This window comes from Natator depressus, chromosome 3 (assembly GCF_965152275.1).
Source record: "Natator depressus isolate rNatDep1 chromosome 3, rNatDep2.hap1, whole genome shotgun sequence".
NCBI lineage: Eukaryota > Metazoa > Chordata > Testudines > Cheloniidae > Natator > Natator depressus.
Genome location: NC_134236.1, coordinates 67,419,087 through 67,428,680, shown reverse-complemented (window position 1 = coordinate 67,428,680; position 9,594 = coordinate 67,419,087). Strand labels below are relative to the sequence as shown.

Below are 9,594 nucleotides of genomic sequence, written 5' to 3'. Positions count from 1 at the left end.
GCACATCTGGAGATAGGGTGTTCATGTCTACCCATACTTAGATGACTGGCTAATCAAAGGCATTCCCCCATCAGGAGTTCTCCATGGCCCTAGATTCTGTCCTTCTATTCAAGGAGAAACTACAGCAAATTATCCATTACAGATGATAATTCATAAGAGCTCTAATGATTACAAACCAACAAATTACACACCTTTTTGAGGAGAGATTTCAATCTATCCAGACAATAGTATTCACCATCAAATTAATTCCATCTACCACATTGAGAACTTGCCTCACACTCTTAGGCCACATGACAGATTGCATTTATGTGATGCTGCTAGCCAGACTATTGTAGGGATAGCTGAGGTTAGGGGTATTGCCTTTCAAGACATCAGATGTTCGTACATGTTGTAGTTCCCGTTAAACTAGCACTCAACTTGTGGAAAGATTGTAAGAATACCTACAAAGGGGATCCCGCCTTCTCCATGTACAAAGTCATTGATCACAGATGTTTCCAGTGTAGAGTGGGTGCTCACCTGGACCAATGTCAGATACATGGTCTCAGAAACAGATAAGACGTTTATATGTGGTCTCAGGACAATCAGGCTAGCATGCAAAACTTTCCATTCAGCCTTAAAGAGTTTCACCATATTAGCCCTCACGGACAGCACATTGGCAAGGTATTTGGACAACAGTATTTGTGTAAATAAGCAAGGAGGTGCTTGTTCGTTGTTTGTATGTGAAGAGGCAATCAAATTTTGGAAATGGTATCAAGTTCATGGGATAACTCCAACAGACCTTCATTTCCTGGAATTCAACAAATTAGCAGATTTTCTCACCAGACTGCTATCAATCATGCATGGTCTTTGGAGGGTCCCATTAGACTAATATTCCACCAGTGTGTTACCCCATCATGGATCTGTTTGCCACAAGAGAACACAAAATGCCCAATGTTTTGCTCCGGGGTGGGAATGAGCCCACAATCCTTATAAGATACTTTTCTCATCTCTTGGACTCAAAGCCTCACACAGTCAACTTGTGTAACTCATTGCCAGGGGATGTTGTGAAGGCCAAACTATAATGGGGTTCAAAAAAAGAATTTGATAAGTTAATTAGATAAGATTAAAAAATGAGAAAATTAGTTAAGAGGATAGGTCCATCAATGGCTATTAGCCAAAATGATCAGAGATGCAACCCCATGCTCTGGATGTCTTTAGCCTCTGACTGCCAGGGAGTGGACAACAGTGGCTGGATCACTCAATGATTGTCTATTCTGTTTATTCCCTCTGAAACACCTATCATTGGGGACTAATGGAAGAGAGGATACTGGGCTAAATGGACCATTGGCCTGACCCAGTGCGGCCATTTTTATGTCTCCTGTATGAATTTCCTTCAATTCCTCCAAAACTAGGTATTAAGAAAAATCAGGTAACAGACATTTATGCTGATTCTAATAGCTCCTCATCAGCCCACACAATTCTGGCTGATGGAACTTACTCAAATAACCACTCTACCTCCAATTGCACTTCCAGTTTATCCTGACAAATCACTGTCAGATTCTCCATCCTGACCTAAAATTGCTACATCTAACAGCCTGGATGTAGGCTAAGTGCTTCTGATAGACTGTTTATTGCAAGTACAAGAAAATATATTACAAAGCCATAAGACCTCCCCACAAGAACTTGCTCCGCCAAAATAAAAAATATTGTCTACCTGGGCCGTCCAATGCAACCATGACCACATTCTCGAGGCCTCTAGCACCAAGATTCTCAGCTATATTCTTCATCTGAAGATCTCTTGCCTCTTCATTATTTCTATGATGTTCCACCTTGCAATTTCTACATGCCACCCTCAAGTCCAGTCATGCTCCATATTTCCCACCATTTTCTAAGTTGTTTTTTAAAAGATCAGTTTACCCTTATCTTCCAGTAAAGAGCTCCCTCCCTCTTGAGATTTTAATATCCTTCTCCCAGGTCCAAGGAGGCCCCCTTTCAACTCCTCTCTAAATGTTCTTTTTACCACCTTATTCTCAAAACAAATTTTTGGTGGCCATTACATCAACCAAACAAGTCAGTGAATGCCAAGCCATCATAGCTCACCCCATCTCCTTATACCGCATTTCATAAAGTGACATAGAGACCCCACCCTAAACGTACTCCCAAATTTGTTTCAGGTTTCCATTTAAGACAGTCAATCATTTCCCAATTTTTCTTCATACACCCCCACTCCTCTCTACGCAAAACAAACTCTGCACCTTAGATGTTTTAGGTCCTTGCTATACTACCTAAATAGGATAAAGGGAAAGTGTGTAAAGGGCTATCTTCTTATTGTCTTTGCCTATTAGCAGTGCACATTATCTCATCTCAAAGATTATCTAAATAGATTACCCAGTATTTCAGTCTGTTATATTGCATTCCCCTTCCTCCAAATATCAATGTTCATTCAACCAGAGTTCAGGCTGCCTCCTTTGAATGTTTCAGAAATATTCCAACAACTGAGGTCGGTTTAGCAGACATTTGAAGTAATCCCCACACCTTTGTCAAACACTTTGTCCTTGATCAGATGCCAAATTTGGGAAGGCGTTATTACAATCAGTGACAGCTAGAATTCCTTGATCTTGATAGAGCACTGCAGGCCAGTCACCTAGAGTGGGATTAACAGAAATTCTCCAATAAAAGTTGCTTGCCTTTCAGTTACTGTGGTTCTTTGAGATGTTATGGCTGGGTGGATTCTATGACTCTTCCTCCATCCCCACTTCCGCAGTCTCCTCCAGTTGAGATTCTGAATTAGCAAGGAAACTGAGGGATAGACTTTATGCTTGTGGTAGGAGGAGACCAAGGATGCTCAGGAACAGCCCCAATGGACCCTGCTGTTCAAAGATTCTAATCTCAATGTATGAACATCCAGAGTGGGATACACACAAAAGCATCATGAACCGCAGTTACTGTAAGGTAAGTAACGATTCTTTTTCTGATTTGCACTTGATTCATGCTTACCAATTGTTCCTCATTATTATGTAAATGCATGGAAATTAAATAAGTATATATGAAATCAGTGAAAACCGTGATCTCTAATTGACTAAATCTCATCCTAATGGGTCTGAGGTCACATGTAAGCTATGGTAATGGACTGTTAAGATTGCAAATTTAATGCTGATAATTTAATTGCAATTTTAACTTGGCAACATTTAGCAGCCTAATAAGCAAAAATACAACATACAGTATGTGTAATGGGAGCAAGTTAACACCACATTTCTTAAACGTTTAAATTTGCAAAATTAGGTCTTAATCCTGAAAGTCACATGTGTAATTTTACTTGCATAACTAGTTTCACTAAAGTCACCCATGTTTGCAGGAACTGGTCCCAAATCTTGCACTAATATAGTATTTGCATTTTATTTCCTTTTATTTTTTAAATTAAAAAAAAAAAACGTACTTCATTCCCCTGCTACCCAGTCATTGCACTACTTTCTTCTTCCCTTTCTTCTCATCCCCTTCCCTATTCAGAGGTGATGGGAGTCTGAAAATTGACCCTAGATGGGAAGATGTTGGGTGTGATGATTCAATGTAAGTTTCGACCATACTTTTCAGAATCAGAGCACTGCCACAACCTCCTTCCTTTGCTCCCTGACCAGCTGTTTAAGTCGAAAGCACAAGGTCCCTCCTTAGTCAGTAGTAGAGAGTAAAGAAAGAGCCTTTGCACGGATGCGGTGAAGCCTGAATCCTGATCAGTAATAGCCTTAGGTACAAATGAAGCCTCAAGACCTATTCTTAGGGTTCTACATATTTGACTCCACTCTCTAGTGATGTTGTCATATCACTCCTGGGTTGACGGACCTATTTTGAGACTTTTGAAATTTGCTGCTTTAGAATGCTCACGTGATTAAAAAAGTTCTCCTTTAAACCTTTACAAAATTTGCATTGTTACAGGTCCCCAATTAAGAACCAGCCCTACTACCCAAGTATGACTTTGATGGTTCAGCAGAGTTATGGGTGGAAAAAAGTCTTGCCAAGAAAACTCAATGCAAAAAGTGTACTAATACCCATACGTATAATTGCTCTCCCCATTCATTATTAACCCAAATAATTAAACTGAAAAATTTTCTGAAAAAACAAAAACAAAACTACTTTACTATTTTCAACCTGAAAGGACAGCAAAGGGTTCTTAAAAAATTTAGAAGAAGAAAAAAAAAAAAAGAAAATTTCACATCTGGCTGGCTTTAAGCAGTCCTATGACCTGATTTCCCCCCTCTGCCTCCCAAGCATCCAGCCAATAGATGTTCCTTAAATATCTGTGCAAAAGGATTTACTAAAGTTGGCTCCTTGTTTACTGGTGAACAGGTAGTGCTCCTGCCTCCTAAGACATTACCCTATGGAGACACTTTAAAATAGAGTTGTTTTGGGATGTCAGTATCTCATTTGCTCTTTAATTCTTGTAGAAAGCAAATTCTAGCTGTGTTCCTCTTTGCGTGATAGTGTAAGGGCTGAAACCTAGCAGAACTATTTATTTTGTTGAATGTTTGTGGAGGGCAGGATTACAGAGAGGCATGCATCACTGTCTGCAGCAATGAGAAATGGGAAGAAGTGGAGGAGAAGCAGCTTGCTGAGGTGTACATGGTCACTGTGTTCCCTGTCTCTGCGTAATTGGACAAAAAAGTGTAAGAAAAACATACTGGACTTCTGAGACAGTATGGGCTATAAATACTCAGCATCTCCTCACTGCCAGCTCGGTTACATTCACAAAATCTGTTTACTTGATTTTGTGTGGCTGACAAAGATTTCACTTATTCACAAGTGGAACTAGTGAACACTTGCAAACTTTAAGGAAAGTTTCTAAATCATACTTAATATTCTAGGACTGACTCTTCTGTGTGAGCTTGAAGAAATCAAACTGTTGCCTCGCAGATGACAAATGATTAGCAATCCCAGAGATTTATAGGTACACAAACATGATTCTTAATGCATTTTAACTAAGGAGGCAGTATAGACCCATGACTAAGACACTGAAGTAAAGTTAAGGACTGACTTATGTTCCTAACTCTGCTATTGGTTTGCTATGTGATGATGGACACGTGACTTCACTCTGTCCCTCAATATTCCCTTTTGTAATACGAGGATGATACTTCTTATCTTCATAAAGCACTTTGACAACTATGGCTAAAAAGCCCAATATAAGGGGCTAAATCATTTAATACATTATAATAAAACTAAGAGCACAAAAAAAACCCTTCCCACTGTGCAAGAGCAGTAGAGTTAGGGAAGGAGTAGGAAGACAGTGGGAAATAAATGCTTCTCCTGGGACTCTGAGTAGCAGATCACACCATTTGTTTTGCACGTATCTAGTTAGACATGTAGTTTTTGTTAATAAAACACACACTTTACTAACAGCGATAGTGACATGTAATCTTTTAGCAGCAGCTCCTACAGCAATTCAATCCCACACAGGGATTTTTGCCAAACCTGAAAAAGGTCAACATACCAAATTGTGACACTTCACCTGCTGTTGAGATCAATAAAAGCTTTGGATTTTATGAGACAGACAGACATGCTGGAGAAATATTTAAAGCCACCTTCATCTTCAGTCACCCAGATGTTGATATTAGCAGGATTTTTCATGAATGACTTGACTTTATCATTAGATTTGAAAACATGGCTCTTATATTGCATGTGAGGGTCCTGAGTGCACTTATTAGTCTCTTACCCAAGCGTGCCCCCAAGGCAATAAAAAAGATTAAAAATAGCACCTGCTTCTTAGCCAGTCAAGGAGTGAGCAGAAGAGTCCTCTTGAAGCAGATCTTTTGCATGACAGTAATCCAACTGTTCCTGTATACATCCTAGATGAAAACTTGCTTAGGAGTTCATGTCTTTTTTGGTTTGTTTCCCCATAACATCCTGGCTGAAGTTTACATTTGATTTATCTTCACCTAAACAATGATTTGTACCATCATATCTCTCAATTTCATGGTAACTTAGTAAGTACAGATGTGCATTCAATTAATATTAGAAAGTCTATGTCTTACTTTGCAGCTAACAGTAGTTATTAATGTGAACTAGACCTTAAAGTTTAGCCACTATGACCTAAAAATTAATTTTCAGACTATTATTTTGCCTTAGAGACAACAGCACAAACTATGCATTCACCAGCTAATCTCCCCCCTAAAAAATATTTTTCAAGTGACCCTCATCCCCTTTTCCCTCAGGTACTTACTTTGCAAATAAGGTTTTGAGAAGCTGGAATACACTATTCGTAATATTTCCTCATTCCCCTGATTAATCAGCTTCTTCAGTTCAGTCACCATATGCACACACCACTTTAATAAGATATAGCATATACAGTTTCTAAATGCCACAGGCTAGAGATCCCTGCTGCATTAGAAATTGAGTAATGAAAACTCTATGTCAGCATTTTGCCATCAGGGATCTTCTATTTCCAGGGCTTGGGACAGCATGTTATGCAGTCGGGCTTGAAATGTCATCTAGGCTGGTCACTGACCACTTGCTGGAAAGGATCTTTTTATGCATGAGGTACAAGGGGAGTAGTTCTTGCCCCAAATCAGACCTAGTTTAAAACTGTTCTAAACTGCTGACTTTCTTCTCAATCTCTGGCTTAAGAAAATGTCAAATTTGGAAATAAAACCATTCACCCCCAGAGAAGCTAGAGGACAAAGCAGCCAAGTGTGCACTAACGAGACTCCCCACACACCCATCTCTCACACGGGGATCTCTTGAGCCAAGAATCTAAATGACTCCTAACGGGAACAAAATGTAAAAAAGGGGGAAGTATCCCAGGACACAGCAGCTGAAGCGGAGTCCATGGAGCCAGCAGCAGGCCGACAGCCGGTACAGGCTTGTTGGGCTGGCCGCGCGTGGCCCGCGGCTGCTGGCGGGTGAACGACTAAGAAAGGGAAGCGGATCGATTTTCGCGGCTCCTCCCGCAGCCCCGTTTCCACCGGGCCGCCTCGCCCGCCTGACCCCCGCGCACGCCACAGCGATATCCGCCACCGCGGCGGCCTCGCTCCCGCTGCTTCGCGCCATAGCGAAGAATGTGTCCCCTGCGCCGGGCCCGTTGCCCGGGCGCCGCCACGCTTCTCGCTACGGCGAGGGGAGCAAGCCGCTTCTCCCGCGCTAATCCGGTTCCCCGCCGCCGGGCTGAGCCGACACCCCCCCGCCCCCCGCAGCCATCTTAAGGGCAGCCCTGGCCTTGCCCCGTCTCCCGCCGTGGGGCCGGGGCGTTCGCGGCGGCGTCGCGCAGCCAACCCGACCGCGGGGCGGCAAGGCCCATCCAGCCCTTGGGGTACACAGGGGCTGGGGCCGTTCGGCTCGACGCTCATTATCGGAGCTTTGCCATCCGCCTCCAGCGAAGCTGGGTCCTAGCGCCCCGCCCCCCATCACCATAGCGCCGACCGGCGCCCCGAGCTGCACGCACGGCACGGACGCGACGCACGCTAGTGCAATCACGTGGTGGTGGAATCACATGACACAGAGCGGAAGCGGCGCTGCGACTGCCTCCTCCCCTCCCCATCCTGTGGGTTCGAGGGTCTCCGCGCTGGGTGCGCCGCGCCCCTCCCCCGCTGGCGGCGATGGGGTGGGGGTGGGCGCGGGCGCGTGCGGCGGGTGAGAGGCTGAGGCAGCGCGCGCGGGGGCTCGAGGCGCTGCGGGAGGCCTGCCGCCAGTACCCGCTGTTCTGCTGCATCCTGCTGGGGCTCAGCGCGGCCACCCTCCTGCTGAACCGGTAACAGCCACCGCCTGGGCCCGCGTCCTTCCCGCTTCTTCCCTGCTCCCTCCCCAGCAGCCGGCGGCTGCGGCGGCGACCTAAGAGCGGCCGTTGCTGGGGACGACGCGGAAGGGTCTCGGAGGGAGGCCGGGGCCCGGGGTGGGGGAGCAGGGCAGACGCTCCCCTACTTGTTGGCCGGGGCCCGTGGGGGGTGTTTGCCTGCAGCGGGGTCGCTGGGCCGGGAGGGGCGCTGGGGCAGCTCTCCTGGCCCGGCTGGGGAGGGCGGGATGGGAACTGGCTTCCCCTGTCCCACGGGCTGCGCGGACGGGAGCTCGCCCGGGAACAGCGGTAGGCGCCCCACCGGGGCAGCTGCGTGGCGCTGTCATCCCGGTTGCTGGGGGCGGGGAGAGGCCGGGACGACTCAGCCCTCCCCCAGGCACGGGCTTACCTTCGTCTGCTGCCCCTGTGCGGCCCGGTGCCCGCGATCAGGAGCAGCTGCCCTGATACAGCCCAGGCACGTTGGGAAGCAGGGAAAATGAGGGCTTAGTTCAGATGGTGTCCAGTTTATCCCCTTAACTTTAGAGGAGAGGCTGCAAACAGCGTCCTCTCCTCTTAATCCTCTTCCCTCCCAGAGGCAACGTATTAGCGGCCAGCAATTCAAGGAAAAGTTGTGGCGAGGGGCCAAACTGTGTGGGAGAAAGGGAGCCAGAAAGCGACACCCTCTATCTTTACCCTCCGATGACCCCACGCTTGCTTCACATCCCCCTTCATACTCTTGTCAGCCAGCCTTTTTGTTGACCTATGCTGTGAATAAATAACTATGGGGGTCAATATCAGTGTGTTGTTATTAGTGCTCCCGGCATGTGATTGCATAGTCTCACTCAGTTTTTTTGGTCACGCTCCTTTCTGATCTCAGTCTCCAGAGCTTCCCTGCTCTATGTGCATTGCAATCCAGAATAGCAACATACCCATCCCCAAATTATTAAACATAAATTGTACATGGTATGAGCAACCGTTATTTGTAAAGAAATGAGTACAGACTTAATAAAGTCTTGGTGCTGATTCTGTGCTGTACAGGGCACACATACATACTTTTTGCCCTGAGGCATTTTCAGTGTGAGACTTAACGCTGATAAAACTAGATTTACTGGGAGACTATGGCCGTGTCTACACTGCCACTTTACAGCACTGCAACTTTCTTGCCCAGGGGAGTGAAAAAACACCCCCTGAGTGCTGAAAAGTGGCAGTTGGGAGAGTTTAAAAAAAAACCACTGTCTAGCACTGGTTCCGCGACTACACAGCCATGTTAAAACGCTGCCGCAGCAGTGCTTTAATGTTGCTAGTGAAGACATGCCCTAAGAGGAGAGTGCTAGTTTAGGTTTCTTAAAATTTAACAAAAAGTTCCTGGACAGAAAAACATTTATTAGCTACATCCAACACAGCTCTACAAGAGGTCATTATGATACTGACTAAAACCTTATGTCATCATCCGTTACTAAACTCAATATTTGTTTAAAAAAAAAAACCCCACAAATGTAAACAATTCCCACAGAGCATGAAGGTAGAGAGTGCTGTGTCCCTATACAAAATTAGTATTCAGGCTCACCCTCTATTGTAGTAGGGTTAAAAAGTCATATTTTCATGCTTAAAAGATACTATTAAGTAAATGTAAAATATATTTAATTTATTGGATTGTCAGTCAATATCAGAACAAGAAGAGATGAAATGTTGTCTAGTCTGAACATAGACCTGCAGGCCAATGGTGTTGTGGGGATTAGTTATATTTGTAATATGCTTTGAAATAAACTACTGTATTAGTATTGCTGTTTTATTAGTCCTGTCTGTGGATGAGTTCACCTTAGATTTACGTAACTGGCAGCTCCAATTATTGATATCACACT

At 44.8% G+C, this 9,594-nt stretch overlaps 1 protein-coding gene across 4 annotated transcripts in view; it reads left to right on the top strand.

Moving 5' to 3' along the window:
- Window positions 1-7,560: 7,560 nt before the first annotated feature.
- Window positions 7,561-9,594, top strand: part of SNX14 (sorting nexin 14) — an 80,105-nt gene continuing 78,071 nt past the window's right edge. For 3 of the 4 annotated variants that reach the window (XM_074948062.1, XM_074948059.1, XM_074948060.1), the window contains exon 1: window positions 7,562-7,711. The gene's annotated coding sequence lies outside the window, so the exon portion shown is untranslated. Of the gene's footprint in view, window positions 7,712-9,594 lie in introns of all 4 variants that reach the window. The other variant, XM_074948061.1, reaches the window with a different exon arrangement.